Raw genomic sequence first — 23680 nt, 5'->3', positions numbered from 1 at the left:
TTTGACTCCAAACCTCGGTTCTTTCCAAGGGAACTGATCTTGGGTTCCCTTTGCCATCATATTCAGATATCACCACCACCAGCTTGCGGAACAGCCATGGCCCTTGAAACATCACTTTATTCCAGTCGCCAAGACAGAAAAAATTGAAAGTGAAAAGGTTGTCGTCCACCTCCCTTAGCTCTGGATCGATTGCAAGTCTCCATATGTAGCCCTCGTCACCGCCATCCATCGCGATTGCTTCTGGAGGACCACCAAATCCTTTTTCCCTATGATCACATCGTCGAGCTCCCCTTCCCGCAGTTCTAAGTTCTTCGGTGCCCTCTCCAAAACTGCACTATCACCTCCCTTTGTTTTTTCCCCAGATCTTCCACCTGAGGCCACCATAGATAGAACCAGCAAAAAGAATCCACGCACCAAACCCTAGACACCCGCGCTCGGAGGCAGGAAGAGAGACAAGGCCGGGTAGGTGGGCAAGGCCACCCCCTTGATCAGCCCGATCTCCTTCACCGACTCGGGAACGACAGGGGTTGGAGTTGGGATGGAGAAGAAACTCACGCCGATGACGAGCGTCGGCGGAGGAGCCAAACCCTAGTCGCTGATGTCTACGCCCCCTCCTTTTCCTGTAGACAGTGTTGGGCCTCCAAGAGCAGAGGTTTGTAGAACAGCAGCAAGTTTCCCTTAAGTGGATCACCCAAGGTTTATCGATCTCAGGGAGGAAGAGGTCAAAGATATCCCTCTCATGCAACCCTGCAACCACAAAGCAAGAAGTCTCTTGTGTCCCCAACACACCTAATAGGTGCACTAGTTCGGCGAAGAGATAGTGAAATACAGGTGGTATGAATAAGTATGAGCAGTAGCAACGGTGCCAGAAAATAGCTTGCTGGCGTGTAGTTGATGATGGTAGTATTGCAGCAGTAGTAACGCAGTAAAACAAGAAACAAGCGTAGTAACGCAGCAGTAGTAAACAAGTAGCGATAGCAGTATTTAGGAGCAAGGCCTAGGGATTACACTTTCACTAGTGGACACTCTCAACATTGATCACATAACAGAATAGATAAATGCATACTCTACACTTTTGTTGGATGATGAACACATTGCGTAGGATTACACGAACCCTCAATGCCGGAGTTAACAAGCTCCACAATAATGTTCATGTTTTAGTAACCTTATAGTGTAAGATAGATCAACAGACTAAACCAAGTACTAACATAGCATGCACACTTTCACCTTCATGCATATGTAGGAGGAATAGATCACATCAATACTATCATAGCAATAGTTAACTTCGCAATCTACAAGAGATCATGATCATAGCATAAACCAAGTACTAACACGGTGCACACACTGTCGCCCTTACACACGTGCAGGAGGAATAGAACTACTTTAATAACATCACTAGAGTAGCACATAGATGAATTGTGATACAAAACTCATATGAATCTCAATCATGTAAAGCAGCTCATGAGATTATTGTATTGAGGTACATGGGAGAGAGATGAACCACATAGCTACAGCGAAGCCCTCAGCCTCAGGGGTGAATTACTCCCTCCTCATCATGGGGGCAGCGATGGCGGTGAAGACGGCGGTGGAGATGGCTCCGGGGGCAATTCCCCGTCCGGCAGGGTGCCGGAACAGAGAGTTCTGTCCCCCGAATTGGAGTTTCGCGATGGCGGCGGCGCCCCTGGAGTCTTTCTGGAGTTTCGTCAATTGGTACTGCGTTTTTAGGTCGAAAGGGCTTTTATAGGCGAAGAGGCGGCGCAGGGGGCACTGGGGGCGCCACACCCTAGGCCGGCGCGGCCTAGGCCTCGGCCCGCGCCGCCATGTGGTGTGGTGGCCCCCTCGGCCCCTCTCCGACTCTTCTTCGGTGTTACGGACGCTTCCGGGAAAAATAGGAGGTTTGGCGTTGATTTCGTCCAATTCCGAGAATATTGCCCGAACAGCCTTTCTCGGAACCAAAAACAGCAGAAAACAAAGAATCGGCCTCTCGGCATCTCGTCAATAGGTTAGTTCCGGAAAATGCATAAAAATGATATAAAGTGTGAACAAAACATGTTGGTATTGTCATAAAACAAGCATGGAACATCGGAAATTATAGATACGTTGGAGACGTATCAGCATCCCCAAGCTTAGTTCCTACTCGTCCTCGAGTAGGTAAACGATAAAAGATAATTTACGAGGTGACATGCTACCAACATAATCTTAATCATACCATTGTAAAGCTTATGAGATGAATGCAGCGATTCGAAACAATGTAAATGCAATGAGTAAACAAGTGAATCATATAGCAAAGACTTTTCATGAATAGTACTTTCGAGACAAACATCAATAAGTCTTGCATAAGAGTTACTCATAAAGCAATAAATTCATAGTAGAGACATTGAAGCAACACAATGGAAGATTAAGTTTCAGCGGTTGCTTTCAACTTGTAACATGTATATCTCATGGATAATTGTCAATGCAAAGCAATATAACAAATGCAATAAGCAAGTATATAAGAATCAATGCACAGTTCACACAAATGTTTGCTTCTTGAGGTGGAGAAAGATAGGTGAACTGACTCAACAATAAAAGTAAAAGAATGGTCCTTCAAAGAGGAAAGCATCGATTGCTATATTTGTGCTAGAGCTTTTATTTTGAAAACATGAAACAATTTTGTCAACGGTAGTAATAAAGCATATGTATCATGTAAATTATATCTTACAAGTTGCAAGCCTCATGCATAGTATACTAATAGTGCCCGCACCTTGTCCTAATTAGCTTGGACTACCGGATCATCACAATGCACATGTTTTAACCAAGTGTCACAAAGGGGTACCTCTATGCCACTTTGTACAAAGGTCTAAGGAGAAAGCTCGCATTGGATTTCTCGCTATTGATTATTCTCAACTTAGACATCCATACCGGGACAACATAGACAACAGATAATGGACTCCTCTTTTATGCATAAGCATGTAACAACAATTAATAATTTTCTCATATGAGATTGAGGATATATGTCCAAAGCTGAAACTTCCACCATGGATCATGGCTTTAGTTAGCGGCCCAATGTTCTTCTCTAACAATATGCATGCTTAACCATAGGGTGGTAGATCTCTCTTACTTCAGACAAGACGGACATGCATAGCAACTCACATGAAATTCAACAATGAATAGTTGATGGCGTCCCAGTGAACATGGTTATCGCACAACAAGCAACTTAATAAGAGATAAAGTGCATAATTACATATTCAATACCACAATAGTTTTTAAGCTATTTGTCCCATGAGCTATATATTGCAAAGGTGAATGATGGAATTTTAAAGGTAGCACTCAAGCAATTTACTTTGGAATGGCGGAAAATACCATGTAGTAGGTAGGTATGATGGACACAAATGGCATAGTGTTGTTTGGCTCAAGGATTTGGATGCATGAGAAGTATTCCCTCTCGATACAAGGTTTAGGCTAGCAAGGTTGTTTGAAGCAAACACAAGCACGAACTAGTACAGCAAAACTCACATAAAAGACATATTACAAGCATTATAAAACTATACATCGTCTTCCTTGTTGTTCAAACATCTTACTAGAAAATATCTAGACTCTAGAGAAACCACTCATGCAAACCCAAATTTTAACAAGCTCTATGTATTTCCTCACTAATGGGTGCAAGGTATATGATGCAAGAGCTTAAACAAGAGCACAACAATTGCCAAGTATCACATTACCCAAGATATTATAGCAATTACTACATGTAGCATTTTCCAATTCCAACCATATAACAATTAACGAAGCAGTTTCAACCTTCGCCATGAACATTAAAAGCTAAGAACACATGTGTTCATACGAACCAGCGGAGCGTGTCTCTCTCCCACACGAGCATTTATTCAGACAAAAACAAAAACAAGAAACATACAGACGCTCCAAGTAAAGCACATAAGATGTGACCGAATAAAAATATAGTTTCAAGAGAAGGAACACGATAATTTGTCGATGAAGAAGGGGATGCCTTGGGCATCCCCAAGCTTAGACGCTTGAGTCTTCTTAGAATATGCAGGGGTGAACCACCGGGGCATCCCCAAGCTTAGAGCTTTCACTCTTCTTGATCATAGTATATCATCCTCCTCTCTTGACCCTTGAAAACTTCCTTCACACCAAACTTCTCATAAACTTCATTAGAGGGGTTAGTACATAATCAAAAACTCACATGTTCAGAGGTGACACAATCATTCTTAACACTTCTGGACATTGCTCAAAGCTACTGGAAGGTAATGGAACAAAGAAATCCACCCAACACAGCGAAAGAAGCAATGCGAAATAAAAGGCAGAATCTGTCAAAACAGAACAGTCCGTAAAGACGAATTTCTAATAAATACTTCCGTTGCTCAGATCAGAAAACTCAAAACTAATGAAAGTTGCGTACGTATCTGAGGAACACGCACGTAAATTGGCATATTTTTCTGATTTTTCTACAGAGAAAACAGCCCAGATTCGTGACAGATAGAAATCTGTTTCTGCGCAGAAATCCAAATCTAGTATCAACCTTCGATTAGAGGCTTTACTTGGCACAACAAAACACAAAACTAAGATAAGGAGAGGTTGCTACAGTAGTGAACAACTTCCAAGACACAAAATAAAAACAAATTACTGTAGCAAAATAACACATGGGTTATCTCCCAAGAAGTTCTTTCTTTATAGCCATTAAGATGGGCTCAGCAGTTTTAATAATCCATTCGCGGGAAATAGTATTTGAAGCAAAGAGAGCTTCAAGAGGCAAATTCAAAACAAATTTAAGTCTAACATGCTTCCTATGAAGAGGAATCTTGTACACAAATGAATTCATGAAGAACAAAGTGACAAGCATAAGAGGATAAAACACGAGTAACTTCAAGATTCTCAACATAAAGAGGGGAAACTTAATATTATTAAGATGCATATAACCATATTTCCCTCTCTCATAATAACTTTCAGTAGCATCATTGATGAAATCCACGATATACCCATCACTTAAAACATTCTTATCATGGTTCATATGCATAGAAGTATCATTAAATTTGGCATAAGAAGAGTTATTCTCATTAATAGTAAGTGGAGCAAGATTATTATCAAGAATTTGAACATGGTAAACAAGTTGCCTATTAAGGGGATTGTTTTTGGTAATCCAATCATGACTATGACAAGTTTCATAAGGATAGTTAGAACCTATATCATAGCATTCTTTATAATAATCATCAAAGATCGGAGGCACAGTGTCATCATAAGAAATAGAATAGTTATCCTTCACAATCGGTTTATCTGTGTCCACACCATTATTGTTATTAGAAGGAGATGTATCAAGAACATAATGACCAGTAGCTAAAGGATTTGCAAACACCTCTTCCCCAAGCTTAGAGCTTTCTATATCATTATGGGAGGAAGCATGGGCCAGATCGACACTATGGCAATTATTATCATCATCATTTTCAGAATTAGTTTCCCAGAGATTTGCGATATCAAAAGTAGTGTGCTCATTCAAATCATGATTGCTAATGTATGTAAAGGGCATAGGAAGATCATCATATTCAGATTCATTATCACAATAATCATTAGCAGCAACATACTTTCGGTTACCTAGCGTTATCTCATTCACGCGGGGATACGCCGTTACCTCTTTCTTTTTATTCTCCTTCTTCTTCTTCTTCTTCTTCTTTCCCTTCTTCTTCTTCTTCTCTTCCTTCTCCTCGTTCCCTTCTTCAGGAGGAAGAGGCTTGAAGGGTGGCTTGTCCGCATAACCTGATTTACTTTCAGAAACAATAGAAGAAACTTGGGAGGATCCCTCCTTTTGATTAATTAGTTGAAAACACACAGCGGTCCTATCATATTTTGGCAAGGTGTCATCTTCTAAAATATTTTGTATGTAAGTATTTGTATGGCTATTATCAATGCAATAAGAAAAACACCCATGCAGGACATCATCAATATCAAGATCACTCATATGTAACAAAGAGATTTTTCTCGACAGTTCTTCACACCCCAAAAATAAAGTAAGTTCATCATGCTGATTAGGAGTAATTTCATCATCACAATACAAATTTGCAGCACTCATTGGGTTCAAATTATCATTGGAGGAGCATTGAAAATTAAAATGACCCACTTCATGGCAAACTTCACAAATAAAAGGGTAGAGGGCACAAACTTTTTTACCAAGAACATCTAGAGCCCTAAACCACTTTCTAGTTTTTTCATTAGCATGATGGATACAATATTCATCTTTGATTTGATTAATTCCACAAGGTCTATGTATTCCACAAAAATTAACATGCTTATAGGAAATGGCATTCTTAGGAGTTTGAGCATGCTTATTGCAATAATTAACAACAATTTCATTCTTCGTGCCATCCTCTTTAAAAGGTTCATGATACTTATCAAAATTATTTTTAGGCAATTCAAAATGAGAAGCAAAGGCTTTATAAAGATTTGCAGCAACTTGAGAGTCAAGACCATAAGTAGCACTCATATTTCGAAATTTATCGGTATCCATAAAAGCTTCAATGCATTCATAATCATAATTTATACCTGACTCTTTACCTTCATTGTTCTCCCATCCTTCAGCGTTGTCCTCAATCCGATCAAGGAGGTCCCACCTAGCTTCAACCTCCTTGCTTGTGAAAGATCCCTCCGAACACGCGTCCAGATAGTCCTTGTGTTGTCCTGAAAGCCTCGCATAAAAATTGTTAACAATAACATTACGGGGGAGCTCATGAATGGGACATTTGAGCATTAGTGATTTCAATCTCCCCCACGCTTGAGAAATACTCTCTCCATCACGAGGATAAAAGTTATAAATATAATTCCTATCAATATGCACTTCATGCGGAGGATAAAATTTAGAATAAAAGAATGATGCAATTTCCTCCCAACCAAGAGAATGCCTATTCTCCAACAATTTATACCAATGCGCTGCTTTGCAGACAGTAAACAAACAGAATAGCTTCTTCCTCACTTCATCCATAGAGATACCTGCACACTTGAATAACCCACATAATTCGTGCAAAAACAGTAAATGATCTCTAGGATGGACAGTTCCATCCCCTTTATAGTGGTTGTCCATAACACGTTCAATAATTTTCATGGGTATTTTATACGGAATACTTTCAGCAGGTGGATTTAAAATATCAGAAGCATTATTAGAGTTATCGCATATGGCAGATAAAGCATTATCAGAACAAATTTTCTCCCCTAAAGATGGGAAGCTAAAAAGACCACAAAAACTAGCTTCCCCAAGCTTAGACTTCTTCATAGCATTAGCAGTAATTGCATTCATACTAATAACATCGCTACTAGCATGCAAATAAGGTTCCATAGGTTTTTTTAATTTTCGCATCAAACAATTCTAAATCAGGAAAAAGATTAAAAAGCTCACTAATTTTTTTGTTGTTTTCCATTATGCCTAACTAGTGTAAACAAGAAACAAAAAGTTGCAATTGCAGGATCTAAAGGAAATAGCTTCGAGCACAAACACAATGGCGCCAGAAAAGTACTTTACCTGGAACCGGAGTATGAGTGCCTTTTACCTTTCCTCCCCGGCAACGGCGCCAGAAAAGTGCTTGATGTCTACGCCCCCTCCTTTTCCTGTAGACAGTGTTGGGCCTCCAAGAGCAGAGGTTTGTAGAACAGCAGCAAGTTTCCCTTAAGTGGATCACCCAAGGTTTATCGATCTCAGGGAGGAAGAGGTCAAAGATATCCCTCTCATGCAACCCTGCAACCACAAAGCAAGAAGTCTCTTGTGTCCCCAACACACCTAATAGGTGCACTAGTTCGGCGAAGAGATAGTGAAATACAGGTGGTATGAATAAGTATGAGCAGTAGCAACGGTGCCAGAAAATAGCTTGCTGGCGTGTAGTTGATGATGGTAGTATTGCAGCAGTAGTAACGCAGTAAAACAGTAAACAAGCAGTAGTAACGCAGCAGTAGTAAACAAGTAGCGATAGCAGTATTTAGGAGCAAGGCCTAGGGATTACACTTTCACTAGTGGACACTCTCAACATTGATCACATAACAGAATAGATAAATGCATACTCTACACTTTTGTTGGATGATGAACACATTGCGTAGGATTACACGAACCCTCAATGCCGGAGTTAACAAGCTCCACAATAATGTTCATGTTTTAGTAACCTTATAGTGTAAGATAGATCAACAGACTAAACCAAGTACTAACATAGCATGCACACTTTCACCTTCATGCATATGTAGGAGGAATAGATCACATCAATACTATCATAGCAATAGTTAACTTCGCAATCTACAAGAGATCATGATCATAGCATAAACCAAGTACTAACACGGTGCACACACTGTCGCCCTTACACACGTGCAGGAGGAATAGAACTACTTTAATAACATCACTAGAGTAGCACATAGATGAATTGTGATACAAAACTCATATGAATCTCAATCATGTAAAGCAGCTCATGAGATTATTGTATTGAGGTACATGGGAGAGAGATGAACCACATAGCTACAGCGAAGCCCTCAGCCTCAGGGGTGAATTACTCCCTCCTCATCATGGGGGCAGCGATGGCGGTGAAGACGGCGGTGGAGATGGCTCCGGGGGCAATTCCCCGTCCGGCAGGGTGCCGGAACAGAGAGTTCTGTCCCCCGAATTGGAGTTTCGCGATGGCGGCGGCGCCCTGGAGTCTTTACGGAGTTTCGTCAATTGGTACTGCGTTTTTAGGTCGAAAGGGCTTTTATAGGCGAAGAGGCGGCGCAGGGGGCACTGGGGCGCCACACCCTAGGCCGGCGCGGCCTAGGCCTGGCCCGCGCCGCCATGTGGTGTGGTGGCCCCCTGGCCCCTCTCCGACTCTTCTTCGGTGTTCTGGACGCTTCCGGGAAAAATAGGAGGTTTGGCGTTGATTTCGTCCAATTCCGAGAATATTGCCCGAACAGCCTTTCTGGAACCAAAAACAGCAGAAAACAGCAACTGGCCTCTCGGCATCTCGTCAATAGGTTAGTTCCGGAAAATGCATAAAAATGATATAAAGTGTGAACAAAACATGTTGGTATTGTCATAAAACAAGCATGGAACATCGGAAATTATAGATACGTTGGAGACGTATCAGTCGCCCAGGGTAATGTTTCGGTCATCAAATCATGTTGGCAATTGGTTAACGGGGTAGCTAAGAAGGATAAAGGCCACATTAGAGTGGGTGCGTGCGCTTTATTTTGGGCTATCTGGAAGGTTCGAAATGATTCTATCTTTAACAAAAAGAGTTTTCCATCCTTTTTGCAGGTTGTTTTTTTTGGTTACCCATTGGATCCATATGTGGTCCTTTATTCAGCAAGAGGATGAACGACGGGACATGGATATTGGGTGTAACAGCTTGGCGACGGTAGCACGGGATTTCTACGGCTAGTGCGGTTGGCGTACTGACAAGCGGCTCACATGAAGATCTTGTGGCGGCTTGTCCTTTTTGTTATTTTTGGATGGTTGGTTTTCGTAGAAACTTTAAGTGACCCGTGATATGTAATAAGTTTGTAACTCACTCGTTCAATAAAATCAATAAGGTGCCGTATGCATCGATTGATGCCGAGGCTGGGGGTTAACCCCGTATCGGAGAAAAAATTTGGAGATCTTTTTACTTGAACTAACAATATTTCTATAAAGCAATGAGGAGAAAAACCAAGCTTGATCGAATTTTGCAATCCATATTCTAGTTCCACTGGCAACGGGAAAATGCCAAAGTGGGGTACATGAAAATTACATCCAAACCTCTCAAGTGTGCAACAATGCTAGTGAACATATAGCCAACTCTTCAGGTGATTTATCAACCAAAATTATGACTAACATTTAGAACTCAGATGGTCTAAAATGATTGTGCTTCCCGTAAAATACATACCACAAGCTTTAAAAAGTATCGGATATTCAGGTAAAACTCATGCTATGTGCTGATGTGAGAAGAGACTTAATTAATAATGGAGATTGGAGAAGGCGAGAAAGGTCAAAACAGTCACTACCACCGCATATATTTTATATCGGAAACTTGGAGGTTATCTTGTCCAGAACTGCTAAAATTTTGACTAGACGGAGAACTGAGTTCTACCTCACTGGCAAGGCAAGCGAGTGCACAGCCAGTTCACCCGAGTTCGAATCCCCATCTCGCGGTAATTTCGCAGTAAGGGGCAAACTTTAAACCGAGTTATCATCCTAATGTCAATCCGATGGGAGAGTCTCATCCTATCTAACAATATATAGCAAAGGGAGGGATTATTCCCATGTTGATCACTTGATCAACTTTCAATTTTGACTAGACAATAACAGATAATCAGCATTCATAAGTTTGATACTCAAGGAAAAAATCTCAATACGGACACACAAATAAAAATAAGAAAAGGATAGAATCATTCATGGTTAGACAGGGTGGCAGCTAAATTTACCATCAATGGCTATGCCGTATGCCTATGGACCTAATCACAGGGCTCCACATTTGTAATGTTGTATTTTAATAACTCCAAAAAAGGGGTACATATCCCCCATCGAAGGGTGAAAAACAAATGTAATCTCCTTTGCACCTACTAGTTGCCAAGTAGAAGTTTGTGAGAAAATATGTGGCGGTGTAGGAACCACTACGGGAGAAACTTCATGTGCCGACGGCCAGCCCATGTGCCGACGGCCAAATGTCGGGGCCGTCGGCACAGAGGCCCTCGTCGACCAACGACGGAGCTGACCGTCGGCGCACGGTCACCGTCGGCACACTGCTATCTACACCGACGGTCACCGTCGGTGCAAAACGGACCGTCGGCACAGGAAAATGGCACCCGAAGGTCACCGTCGGCACAGCAACGACCGTCGGTACACGCGCTGATAGGCGGGCCCAGCCATTAAACTATCACGGAGCCGTCTGCACTGTGCCGACGGTAGCCCTCGGCGCAACGGTGGCCGTCGGCACATGGACTGACTGCTGGGTCCCCCTTCTGCTGTGCCGACTGTGACCCTCGGCGCAACGCTGGCCGTCGGCACATAGAATGATATGCACATTTTTGTTTTTCCATTTTTTTTGCATCAAAGAGATAATTATTACCCATATAATTATTAATCCCAATCATTTTTTTTGTTTATTTATTTCTCACTGCTATTTTGGCGAACCCCTTTGCGGGAAACCTATATATATGTATAAGGGCGGTATAGAACCCCTTCGCGTAAATCGAACCTCGGAGGGGGTGAATGGCCCACACACGATACAAAATACTTAAGACCCACACACGATACAAAATACTTAAATAACTAGACTCACACACATACCAAAGCGCTTACAGAACTAGACCCACACACGAACCGAAACAGTTAAAGAACTACACCCACACAGAGAAAGCAAAACACTTAAAGAAACTACACCCACACACATGAACCAAAACACTTAAAGAACTAGACCTACACACAAACCAAAGCATTTAAAGAACTACACCCACACACGAACAAAGCACTTAACACTGGGTCGACACATGACCCACTAGACACACGGACTCGACACACACATATTAATCAGAGAAGTCGAAATCTTCATCCTCGCTGGGGGTGTCCTCTGAAGCGGTGGTTGTGAGGTTCCACAACCACCGTTCATCATTCTCCCCCCATGTCGACGCCTCTCCTTTGGCGTACTCTGCTTCAACCTCGGCCTTCCTCTGCCGCTTTCCCGCCCTCCTCTCTCTCCTGTACGTCTGCTTCTCCTTCCAGAATGCGCGCGTTGCCTCGACGTCTCCGGGATGGTCTCTGCGCCACTGTGCCATGAACTGCTCGTCCGCCTCGGTGGTATCAATCCGCCGCTGGCCAGCCCTGTACCGCCGCGCTTCACCCTGTGAGCGAAGTAGTGGCTCAGTAGAGAAACTCTGAGCTTCCGTCAGAGACCTGACCTCCGGGAAGTTCATTTCGTGGAGCGGCCGGCCAAACCTCCAAGCCGCAACGTCGTATGCGCGGGCAGCAGCCTCCTTCGTGCAGAAGGTGCCGAGCCACACACGCGTACCACCGGCGGTGATTTCAGCCGCGAAATGTCCAGCAGGCCGCAGGCGAACGCCGATGAAGCCCGTGTTGCTACGGCGACGAGGAGCCATCTCAGCGGCAGCTCAGCTCAGAGGATTTTGTGGTTCTATTGGATGAGAGAAGTGATGAAGGGAGAAATGTTGCTGGTGCTGTTAGTGGAGAAGCCATGGCTATATATAGGCCGACGAGGGGCTGAAACGGCGGGAAAACATGGCGGGAGAGAATGGGCGGGAAAGGGTGGGCGGGAAAAAAGGGCGGGAGAGAAGCAGCGGGAAAGGGTGGGCGGGAAAAAAGGGCGGGAGAGAAGGAGCGGGAAAGGGTGGGCGGGGAAAAAAGGGCGGGAGAGAAGCAGCGGGAAACGGGGGGGCGGTAAAAAAAGGGCAGGAGAGATTCTGCATGTATAGGGGGGAACTCCCTCGGAGGTGAACCGTAGAGAACCTTGGGATCATAGGGTATGATCCTTGTTTCCACATGTACCTATGACCTAAGCAAGCTCAAACGTAGGCATACGCCCACCGGGGGACCCCCGATGGGATGCAGTCAAAGGGGTAGACGGCGCGGTTAACAGAACTAGGGTTTCGTCAGAAATCGAGCATCGGACCTAGGGAATGGCCCCAAAAGTTGTGTGTGTCCACATGGCATGCACAAAAGTGATTTGAGATGGTTCTATATCCAATGCTACCCCCTCCGGGTGTGCCCGGCTCCTCGGACATGGGGTTCCTACACTTAGGCAGATTCTGCATGTATAGGGGGAACTCCCTCGGAGGTGAACCGGAGAGAACCTTGGGATCATAGGGTATGATCCTTGTTTCCACATGTACCTATGACCTAACCAAGCTCAAACGTAGGCATACGCCCACCGGGGGACCCCCGATGGGATGCAGTCAAAGGGATAGACGGCGCGGTCAACAGAACTAGGGTTTCGTCAGAAATCGAGCATCGGACCTAGGGAATGGCCCCAAAAGTTGTGTGTGTCCACATGGCATGCACAAAAGTGATTTGAGATGGTTCTATATCCAATGCTACCCCCTCCGGGTGTGCCCGGCTTCTCGGACATGGGGTTCCTACACTTAGGCATTCTGCATGTATAGGGGGAACTCCCTGAGGTGAACCGGAGAGAACCTTGGGATCATAGGGTATGATCCTTGTTTCCACATGTACCTATGACCTAACCAAGCTCAAACGTAGGCATACGCCCACCGGGGGACCCCGATGGGATGCAGTCAAAGGGGTAGACGGCGCGGTCAACAGAACTAGGGTTTCGTCAGAAATCGAGCATCGGACCTAGGGAATGGCCCCAAAAGTTGTGTGTGTCCACATGGCATGCACAAAAGTGATTTGAGATGGTTCTATATCCAATGCTACCCCCTCCGGGTGTGCCCGGCTTCTCGGACATGGGGTTCCTACACTTAGGCAGATTCTGCATGTATAGGGGGGAACTCCCTCGGAGGTGAACCGGAAAGAGAACCTTGGTATCATAGGGTATGATCCTTATTTCCACATGTACCTATGACCTAACCAAGCTCAAACGTAGGCATACGCCCACCGGGGGAACCCCGATGGGATGCAGTCAAAGGGGTAGACGGCGCGATCAACAGAACTAGGGTTTCGTCAGAAATCGAGCATCGGACCTAGGGAATGGCCCCAAAAGTTGTGTGTGTCCACATGGCATGCACAAAAGTGATTTTAGATGGTTCTATATCCAATGCTACCCCCTCCGGGTGTGCCCGGCTTCTCGGACATGGGGTTCCTACACTTAGGCAGATTCTGCATGTATAGGGGGGAACTCCCTCGGAGGTGAACCGGAGAGAGAACCTTGGTATCATAGGGTATGATCCTTGTTTCCACATGTACCTATGACCTAAGCAAGCTCAAATGTAGGCATACGCCCACCGGGGGACCCCCGATGGGATGCAGTCAAAGGGGTAGACGACGCGGTCAACGGAACTAGGGTTTCGTCAGAAATCGAGCATCGGACCTAGGGAATGGCCCCAAAAGTTGTGTGTGTCCACATGGCATGCACAAAAGTGATTTGAGATGGTTCTATATCCAATGCTACCCCCTCCGGGTGTGCCCGGCTTCTCGGACATGGGGTTCCTACACTTAGGCAGATTCTGCATGTATAGGGGGGAACTCCCTCGGAGGTGAACCGGAGAGAACCTTGGGATCATATGGGATGATCCTTGTTTCCACATGTACCTATGACCTAACCAAGCTCAAACGTAGGCATACGCCCACCGGGGGACCCCCGATGGGATGCAGTCAAAGGGGTAGACGGCGCGGTCAACAGAACTAGGGTTTCGTCAGAAATCGAGCATCGGACCTAGGGAATGGCCCCAAAAGTTGTGTGTGTCCACATGGCATGCACAAAAGTGATTTGAGATGGTTCTATATCCAATGCTACCCTCCGGTGTGCCCGGCTTCTCGGACATGGGGTTCCTACACTTAGGCAGATTCTGCATGTATAGGGGGGAACTCCCTCGGAGGTGAACCGGAGAGAACCTTGGGATCATATGGGATGATCCTTGTTTCCACATGTACCTATGACCTAACCAAGCTCAAACGTAGGCATACGCCCACCGGGGACCCCCTATGGGATGCTTTCAAAGGGGTAGACGTCGCGGTCAACAGAACTAGGGTTTCGTCAGAAATCGAGCATCGGACCTAGGGAATGGCCCCAAAAGTTGTGTGTGTCCACATGGCATGCACAAAAGTGATTTGAGATGGTTCTATATCCAATGCTACCCCCTCCGGGTGTGCCCGGCTTCTCGGACATGGGGTTCCTACACTTAGGCAGATTCTGCATGTATAGGGGGGAACTCCCTCGGAGGTGAACCGGAGAGAACCTTGGGATCATAGGGTATGATCCTTGTTTCCACATGTACCTATGACCTAAACAAGCTCAAACGTAGGCATACGCCCACCGGGGAACCCCGATGGGATGCAGTCAAAGGGGTAGACGGCGCGGTCAACAGAACTAGGGTTTCGTCAGAAATCGAGCATCGGACCTAGGGAATGGCCCCAAAAGTTGTGTGTGTCCACATGGCATGCACAAAAGTGATTTGAGATGGTTCTATATCCAATGCTACCCCCTCCGGGTGTGCCCGGCTCCTCGGACATGGGGTTCCTACACTTAGGCAGTTTCTGCATGTATAGGGGGGAACTCCCTCGGAGGTGAACCGGAGAGAACCTTGGGATCATAGGGTATGATCCTTGTTTCCACATGTACCTATGACCTAACCAAGCTCAAACGTAGGCATACGCCCACCGGGGGACCCCCGATGGGATGCAGTCAAAGGGGTAGACGGCGCGGTCAACAGAACTAGGGTTTCGTCAGAAATCGAGCATCGGACCTAGGGAATGGCCCCAAAAGTTGTGTGTGTCCACATGGCATGCACAAAAGTGATTTGAGATGGTTCTATATCCAATGCTACCCTCCGGGTGTGCCCGGCTCCTCGGACATGGGGTTCCTACACTTAGGCAGATTCTGCATGTATAGGGGGGAACTCCCTCGGAGGTGAACCGGAGAGAACCTTGGGATCATAGGGTATGATCCTTGTTTCCACATGTACCTATGACCTAACCAAGCTCAAACGTAGGCATACGCCCACCGGGGAACCCCCGATGGGATGCGATCTAAGGGGTAGACGGCGCGGTCAACAAAACTAGGGTTTCGTCAGAAATCGAGCATCGGACCTAGGGAATGGCCCCAAAAGTTGTGTGTGTCCACATGGCATGCACAAAAGTGATTTGAGATGGTTCTATATCCAATGCTACCCCCTCCGGGTGTGCCCGGCTTCTCGGACATGGGGTTCCTACACTTAGGCAGATTCTGCATGTATAGGGGGGAACTCCCTCGGAGGTGAACCGGAGAGAACCTTGGGATCATAGGGTATGATCCTTGTTTCCACATGTACCTATGACCTAACCAAGCTCAAACGTAGGCATACGCCCACCGGGGGAACCCCGATGGGATGCAGTCAAAGGGGTAGACGGCGCGGTCAACAGAACTAGGGTTTCGTCAGAAATCGAGCATCGGACCTAGGGAATGGCCCCAAAAGTTGTGTGTGTCCACATGGCATGCACAAAAGTGATTCCGGTGCCAGTGATTTGAGATGATTTGAGATTGTATTTCAGTATAGAGAATTGGACCGGGGTCCACAGTTCACTAGAGGACCAACAGAACTCGATATCAATTAGAGTCGTTTGCGTCTTTGGTAACTATTTATCTCCAGTTGTGTTTGTGTGTTGGTTTCATTCGTTTTATCTCGATGTTGGGATTTATCATTATTCCATGAATGAAATGCATAGTTGCTGTAAAAATCAATAAAACCCTTGATTAAGTAGGGCACCCCCTCAAACACCAAGATGGGGCAAAAGTGGGGATGTTCTAAGGCATTCTTTTTTCTCAGCATTATTGTAGCAACATCAGTCATGCCAGAACAAAAGATCAAAAAAAATAAAAAAAATAAAAAAGTGTGCTGACGGTCACCGTCGGCACAACCTGGCCGTCGGCACACAAACCCACTTAAGTGGGGGTCGACGCGGGGCTGCCTCTCCCAGATCGACCGCACCCCCACGCCCCACGCCCTGCCCCCCGCGCGCGCCGCCGCCTCGCTGCCCCGCGCGCGCCGTCCTCCCGGCCGCCGCCGTCCCCGCACCCTCCCCGGCCCGCGCCCACGCCCTGCCCCGCGCCGCCGCCGTCCTCCCGGCGCCGCCGCCTGCGCCGCGCCACCGCCGTCCCCCGCACCCTCCCGGCCCGCGCCCACGCCCTGCCCCGCGCCGCCGCCGTCCTCCCGGCCGCCGCCGTCCCGCACCCTCCCCCGGCCCGCGTCCACGCCCTGCCCCCAGCGCCGCCGCCGTCCCCCCGCACCCTCCCGGCCCGCGCCACGCGCTTCGCCCCCGCGCCGCCGCCGCTCGCTCAGTCTGCCGTAGAGCCCCCGGCCGTCCCGCAAAGACACCCGGTGCCGCGCCGTCCCCGCAGCAGCCCGCCGGCCATGGTAAGGATGTTCTTTTTTTTTTAGCTTTTTAGTATTTGCAATTAGCTAGGTAACTTGGAAATTGAAATGAAGTAAAATAGAATTTGCAAATTGAAATTGAAATTGTAATGTAAATTTGCAAATTGAAATTGAAATGAAGTAAAGAATTGAAATAGAATTGTAATTGTAAATTTGCAAATTGAAATAGAATTTGCAAATTGAAATTGAAATGAAGTAAAGAATTTGGAAATTGAAATTGAAATTTTAATGTAAATTGAAATGAAAATGAAGGAATAGAAATGGAAATTGAAATTTGCATTGACAAATTTTTATTATTTTAACTAGGTCCAGTAGTGAGCATCCCGCGTGACGATCCCGGATCTTGCGGCGCATCTCTACGGCCGTCGACATCGCCGGTTGTTCGACTACTTCCTCTACAGCCGAGGGTGAGCTAAATTGCCGACTCCCCCTCCGCATTTTTTATGTCATTAGATTTAATTTCTCCGTCAAGTCGCGTAACCTTGGTGTCAATTCCCGTCCGCAAGCGTTACGCGGATAAATATGCATTAGTGGTCAGCATATTTTGAACCGTAACGCTTGTGGTATTTACGGGACAGTCGCCGGACCCGTAGTTGGGTACGTTTTCCATGTTCTGCTCGGGTGCGAGACAGGATTTCGTCAGCGCCTCCTTGTTGTTCTCCGGATGCACATCCTCTCGGCTTTTTGCCGAGACGTGTATCGGGAGAGCAGCGGGGAGGTGTCGCCGAAATTCTGTCTCGCACCCGAGCGTAACGTGGAGAACGTACCCAACTACGGGTCCGGGGGCTGCTAGGAGCCCACCTAGTAGAGATGTAGGTTGATGCACGTTTCGCCGGTAGAAAAGTAAAAATATGATGCATTCAATTTCATGCTACTATTTGTTGTTTGTCACGCAATAAAGCGGTGATGGCTGATAATGAGTGGATGTACAAAGGGCCGTGTTAGTTCGACTCAAGTGACAGATGAATGGAAATGGAAGACCGATTTGTTAGTGAAGGAGTTAGCTCGTGGTTCGAATGGGATTGTTCGTCCCCGTTGCCCTTGCAATGTCTGCAGGAGGCGTCATCCTAAGGATATTCTAGAGATGACTAAACACCTTTGGTGGAATGGGTATATGCGTGACTACGACCCGCCGGTCGACTTTTCTCGGCACGAACGTGATAGAGGTGAGGTGATGCGGCAGCGGATCGATGGCAATGAGAACGATGGCATCTTAAACTTGCTAGATGATCTTCGGGATGCCGACATGCCGTAGTTACCATGGGACGAACAGCCTGAACCGGAGGAACCGCCTGAACCGGAGGGACCGCCACAACCGGAGGAACTTCGGAGGAGGAACCCGAGCCAACCGCGAGGGCCTTCATTGATATGATGGCCTCAGCTAGGAGGCCTCTATACCCGGGTGCAAAAATGTCTCAACTTGATGGCATCACGCAGTTGCTAGCCGACAAGTGCATGTTTGAGAGTACTCGAGCATCCTTTGAAAAGACTCTGAACACAGTAGGTAACATGTTGCCTGAAGGTCATTGCTTGCCCAAGACCATGTACGAAACGAAGAAAATCTTGAAAGCATTGAAAATGGATTATGTAACATATGATGTCTGTCCAAAACTTTGCCTTTTGTTTTGGAAAGACTATGCGGATGACAAGTACTGTGCCAAGTGTGGTCACTCTAGGTATCATGAGGTAGATGTAGGCAATGGTCAGAAGAGGCAGACAAAAGTAGCCATAAAGATTCTTCGTTATCTCCCATTCATCAAAAGAATCCAGCGGCTTTACATGTTCGAGGAGACTGCCAAGCAGATGACATGGCATAAGACCGGGATAAGATTGCAAGACGAGAAGAAACGGGTACCCATGGTACATCCATCTGATGGTCAATCATGGAAGCACTTCGATGAAAAGCACCCAAATGAGGCAAGTGAGGCTCGGAATGTTAGAATTGCGATAGCAACCGATGGATTCAACCCATATGGTATGTCGACTGCCGCGTACAGCTGCTGGCCCGTGTTTGTTATTCCGCTCAATCTCCCTCCCGAAGTCGTAATGCAAAGGAAGAACATATTCTTGTCGATGATCCTTCCATGGCCTGAATATCCAGGGAAGAAATTGAGTGTCTTAATGCAACCACTTGTGGAGGATTTGCACCACTCGTGGCATCACGGTACATTGACATACGACCGAGCATCAAAGAGAAACTTCATCATGAAAGTTTGGTTCCACTATTCGATGCATGACCTACCCGGGTACGCCCTATTCTGTGGATTCGTGGGGAAGCGCAGGTTCCCGATGAGAGTAAGGAACCTGCTACGGAGGATGAGAAGTGGCTCCTTGTCCCAGGAAAGATAGAGTAAGTAGTAAGGTGATTTCATTTTCGTTATGACACTTAGCATTTTCTAATGTTTGATAATTGTGCAGGAATTTCACATACACGGGGAAGAATGTCCGCGTGCCAGGGAGTCTGATTGGAGCTGCTATTAGGAAGTACTGGCCGGGGATGTACACTCCGGTCCTTGGGGGCGAGTCCAAGCTAGCCTACACTTGGGAAGACTTTGAGATAGCGCCTTACCCTGGCTTTACTTCCGCCGCCGATGCCGTGATCAAGAAGTTTTGGGTACGTAATGCATACTCTTTGGGTTTCGTTCATATGTAGTTGATAACCCCACCGTGATAACTCATGCCTCTCACACTTTCTGTTATGCTTGATTGCAGCGCAATTATAGGGTGGCGACTGAGCATAAGGAGAGGGCGGACGTGGTGCTCCGTAACATGTGTCGGAAGTTGACACGGCAGCAGTGGTACAACCAGAGGATCACGTGCATCGGCCACTTCTATGCTGAGCAGGGCGTAAGGTACACAAAGCCTGAGATTGTGCAGGGACTCGCCCCGGCTATGACGATAGAGGACTTCATGTCGGTAAGTAATTGTCAATGCGATTCTATGTACTGCGGCTAACTTGCAACTATATTGTTTGTTCTTCAAATGAGTTTTGATTTTGCAGGTTGTACCACATTGGGCTGATAATAATAAGAGGGCCGCCTTCATGGAGTCGGTCAAGAATTGGGTCGGCGAAAACCCCGATTTCAAGGCCGTGAGCGACCGGAACAAGGCCAACCGTGGGAATCAGGGAACACACAGTGCGGGGAGCAGCAGCACCGATCGCTATCGGGAGCGTCTGGTACATATAAAAATGGAACAAGCTGCATATTTTTGATTTTCGATGATATGCATAACATTTGTTTTGTGATGCGGGGAAGAAGCTCGGGAGGGAACTTGGAGAGATGGAAGCGTGGACGCACATGAAGCCGGTGACGCCCGTCCGAACGAGCCTCGGCCCGCGCCCGAGATGTACTACGGCAAGGCCAAAGAGAAGAAGGAAAGATACTTTGCGAGGAGTACGCCAAGCTCCATCCAGAGGTGGAGGACCCTATGACCGAGCCGGTCGACGAGGTGGCGATGATGTGGCGGGGTCCGGCCAGCCGCATGGACGTCCCGCCGCCTTGCTGGGGGTTTCAAGCCTCAGAGGAACTTCACGCAGATCAAGGCTACCCTCCCCTCCGGTAGCTACGCTACCTCCTCGCGGACTACATGCCGTTCTCGGGTAGAGGTAGATGTAAGTCATCCACACTTTCATCCTCTGTTTTGACTCTTGTTCCTGAATGGCTATGTTGATGAGACGCATTATTTCTGAAATTGTAGATTCAGCTCGAGGAGGCCTATGCAGTAGCTTACGAGGAGTATCTCGAGAAGATTAAGGAGCATGACCTTGTGAAAGATGCCTATGTCCAGTGGACGAGCAACCAGATGGCGGTAAGTTTCAATCTCTATGGTTGCAAAACATCATAAGTCCCCATGTTTGAATCTGAGCTATCTCTCCCGTTTCTTGCAGAGTTTCACTCGGTTCATGATGACTGGAGTGCGAGAGGAACCACTCCCAGAGCCACCTCATCCGGGGCCGACGCCAGTGTTCCCGTCCAAGGAGGAGTTCTATATCATGTACAAGCGTCAGCGTCAGTTGACCCCGGTAAGTTGCTAACTTGGCTAAGTTGCTAACTTGGTGTGACATGGCTAAGTTGCTAACTCCCTCCAACATGTAGGGATTGGGAGAATCCGGGAACGACACTCCTTGTGGTACGCCGATGCACCCCGGTAGCCATTCTCCTGGTGCTTCTGCCGAACCTCGGCATGGTTCTGCTTCCGGTGGCTCTCGTCGTGGTTCTACCTCCCCGAGCACCGTCGAAGTAGTGCGGCCTCGCTTCACCCAGTCGGAGCTAGATCAGTACTCGGGTCCGCCGGGTGGTGCACCACCATAGTTTCTACATTGTACTAGCACATGATGACACCCTCCATCTTTGTAGTGGATCCCGTGTATGTACCATGGTCTTGTATGCTATATTTGTGCTATTTGTGAGATTTGATGCTATATTTGTGAGATTTGGTGCTATACGGTGATATTTTTGTGCTATATGGTGCTATATATGTTACTGGATATTCAATGTTATAATATGTGCATTTTGTGCGATTTTCTGAGCAAATTGAGCCAAAATGGCAAAAACAGCCGGCCCAGGTTTCGCGCGTTTTTTCCAGTTTGAATGCCACCGTTTTGCCGCCAGTTCTGGGAAAAAAAAGCAAAACACGTTGACGGCAGCCGGCGTGACGGCTGGTTGGCTCTGCCGACGATGGGGCGGCCGACGGCCACCGTCCAGCCGTCGGCGTACGACTGTGCCGACGGTGACCTGCTACGCCGACGGTGCGTGCGCAGACCCCGACGCCTGCTGTGCCGACGGGGAGACGCCGACGGTGACCGTCGGCAGAGCCTGTGCCGACGGTGAACCTTACTGTGCCGACGGTGCGGGGCCGTCGGTGTAGCCGGTTGTTCCCGTAGTGAACTGATAGTAAAGTGCGAGTTTGTCAGAAATTTTGTATGTACTAATGGTAACTTCAAGTTCGTCTGAATATACTAAGCAGAGCAATGAACAACAGACAGAAGTAATAATATGTGAGCGAAAGAACCCCATCGGCCACCGTCTTCTTGGAGTTGAGGAGGTACACCGGGTAGATGTTCACTTCTTGATGCTGCTCCTCACTCCTCAGGTCGGCGCCGCCGCTGCCGCCGACGTCCATGTCCGCGCGATTCAAGTCGGGCAAGGAGCAGATCATGGTGCAAGAAGCAGAGAGAGGGTGCGCGTGAGGTTAATGCGGTTCCCGGTCGTGGTCGGGTCAGTCAAAAAGAGCCATGGGAGAAGGGAGCTTCGGCTCGTACCGGGAGATCTGGAGGCTTGTGTTTTCGTCGAGACTGAACTGTCCGAGACAGAGAACAACGCATAGGACTCTGAAGCAGTATACAGAATTTCACCTTCGGAAAGTGATTTAGATTGGAATATATAGCAGAAAATATCGAGTATACACGAAAATATATACTAGTCACTGTAAGAAACCCATGAGTAAATTTGACCCAGGATAGCTTGTAAAGCACCACACCACGGTTAAGAGTGACTTCGTGGAGTGGTAATTGCTGTCGGTGTGGACCGCCTCTCACCAGTTACGCAAGACACCTCATCACTAATCATGCTCACAACATGGTGGATATGGAAGCATAGAAAACGTTGCAGTCTTCGATAACGCACGTCCTTCGATGGCTTCCCTATTCGACAACATTCGGCCGAGGTGTGACAATGGGCGGACGTGGGGGCTCGGGGTCTCCGCTAACTTTTCCCCTAGATTAGGTTTTCTGGGTTGAGTTGTATGGCGTGGTGTTGGTCTTTCTTTGGACTTGTACATATAACTCTCTTTTCTATCAATGCATATCAATGCATCGAAGCGCAAGGCTTTTACGTTTTCGCGAAAAAGCACCCAGCCATATTCCAGATGTGAGAATATTTCGAAAAGCAACACATTTCTTATTTTTCGAAGAAATTTAGTTTTCTGGCTTGAACGTAAAAGCAAAAAAAAAAAAAAAACTCCACAAAAATATGACAGACTTGGACTTCTAAGTGCATATTTTTATTTTTATTTAGAAAATTTAAAGTAGTAGAATTAACTTCACCCTCTAGTGCACGTGCAACGACAACCATTTGACACCTTTCCTCTTTCTCATTCATACGCCAAATTTCATCCGACTTTTGTCTAACACTGCATCTCACGCGCGCCATCCATGAGAGACAACAAAGTGCAGCACACCTTTAGATTAGCCAATGTACAAACGTCGGACACCTATTGTTGCACACAAAGATGTTTCATTCATAATCATGCCATGATAGGGAACTTTAGAAAGAAAAAAAACACAATTTTATTTGCAAGAATCCATTTAATTAGGTTGCATCTCCAAACTGCTTTCCGTACGATATTTGCGAATTCATGCCAAACAAGTAGACACAATATGTTGGGCCAAATTATGTTGAAATTTTGACTAAAAGAACACACATGATTTGCCTCTTGAATGGACATTTGACATATAGATAATGTAACCCCGTGACTACATTGAGCACTTGAGCCTGAGGAAAAGTTTACATCGTGGAGGGCTACACCTTAATTGCATTGACTAAACAATTATAGTGAGCAAAAACGTTTCAGACAAAACAAGTTGGGGCACAACGATGGTATGGATTTGTCTACATCTACATCTTCGAGGTTGCATATCCATGTGAACCAATGTGTGCTCATATATTCCTTA

The 23680-nt window shown here is 46.6% G+C and overlaps 1 protein-coding gene across 1 annotated transcript in view; it reads right to left on the bottom strand.

Moving 5' to 3' along the window:
* LOC127313817 (signal recognition particle 19 kDa protein) overlaps window positions 1-22301 on the bottom strand; it is a 48379-nt gene extending 26078 nt beyond the window's left edge. The window contains exon 1 of the mRNA XM_051344282.2: window positions 22271-22301. The gene's annotated coding sequence lies outside the window, so the exon portion shown is untranslated. The remainder of the gene's footprint in view (window positions 1-22270) is intronic.
* Between the last annotated feature and the right edge of the window lie 1379 nt (window positions 22302-23680).

The sequence above is a fragment of the Lolium perenne genome, chromosome 7, assembly GCF_019359855.2.
Source record: "Lolium perenne isolate Kyuss_39 chromosome 7, Kyuss_2.0, whole genome shotgun sequence".
Taxonomy (NCBI): Eukaryota; Viridiplantae; Streptophyta; class Magnoliopsida; order Poales; family Poaceae; genus Lolium; species Lolium perenne.
Note: the sequence above shows the minus strand (reverse complement) of the source record. Positions and strands in the feature narration are given on the sequence as shown.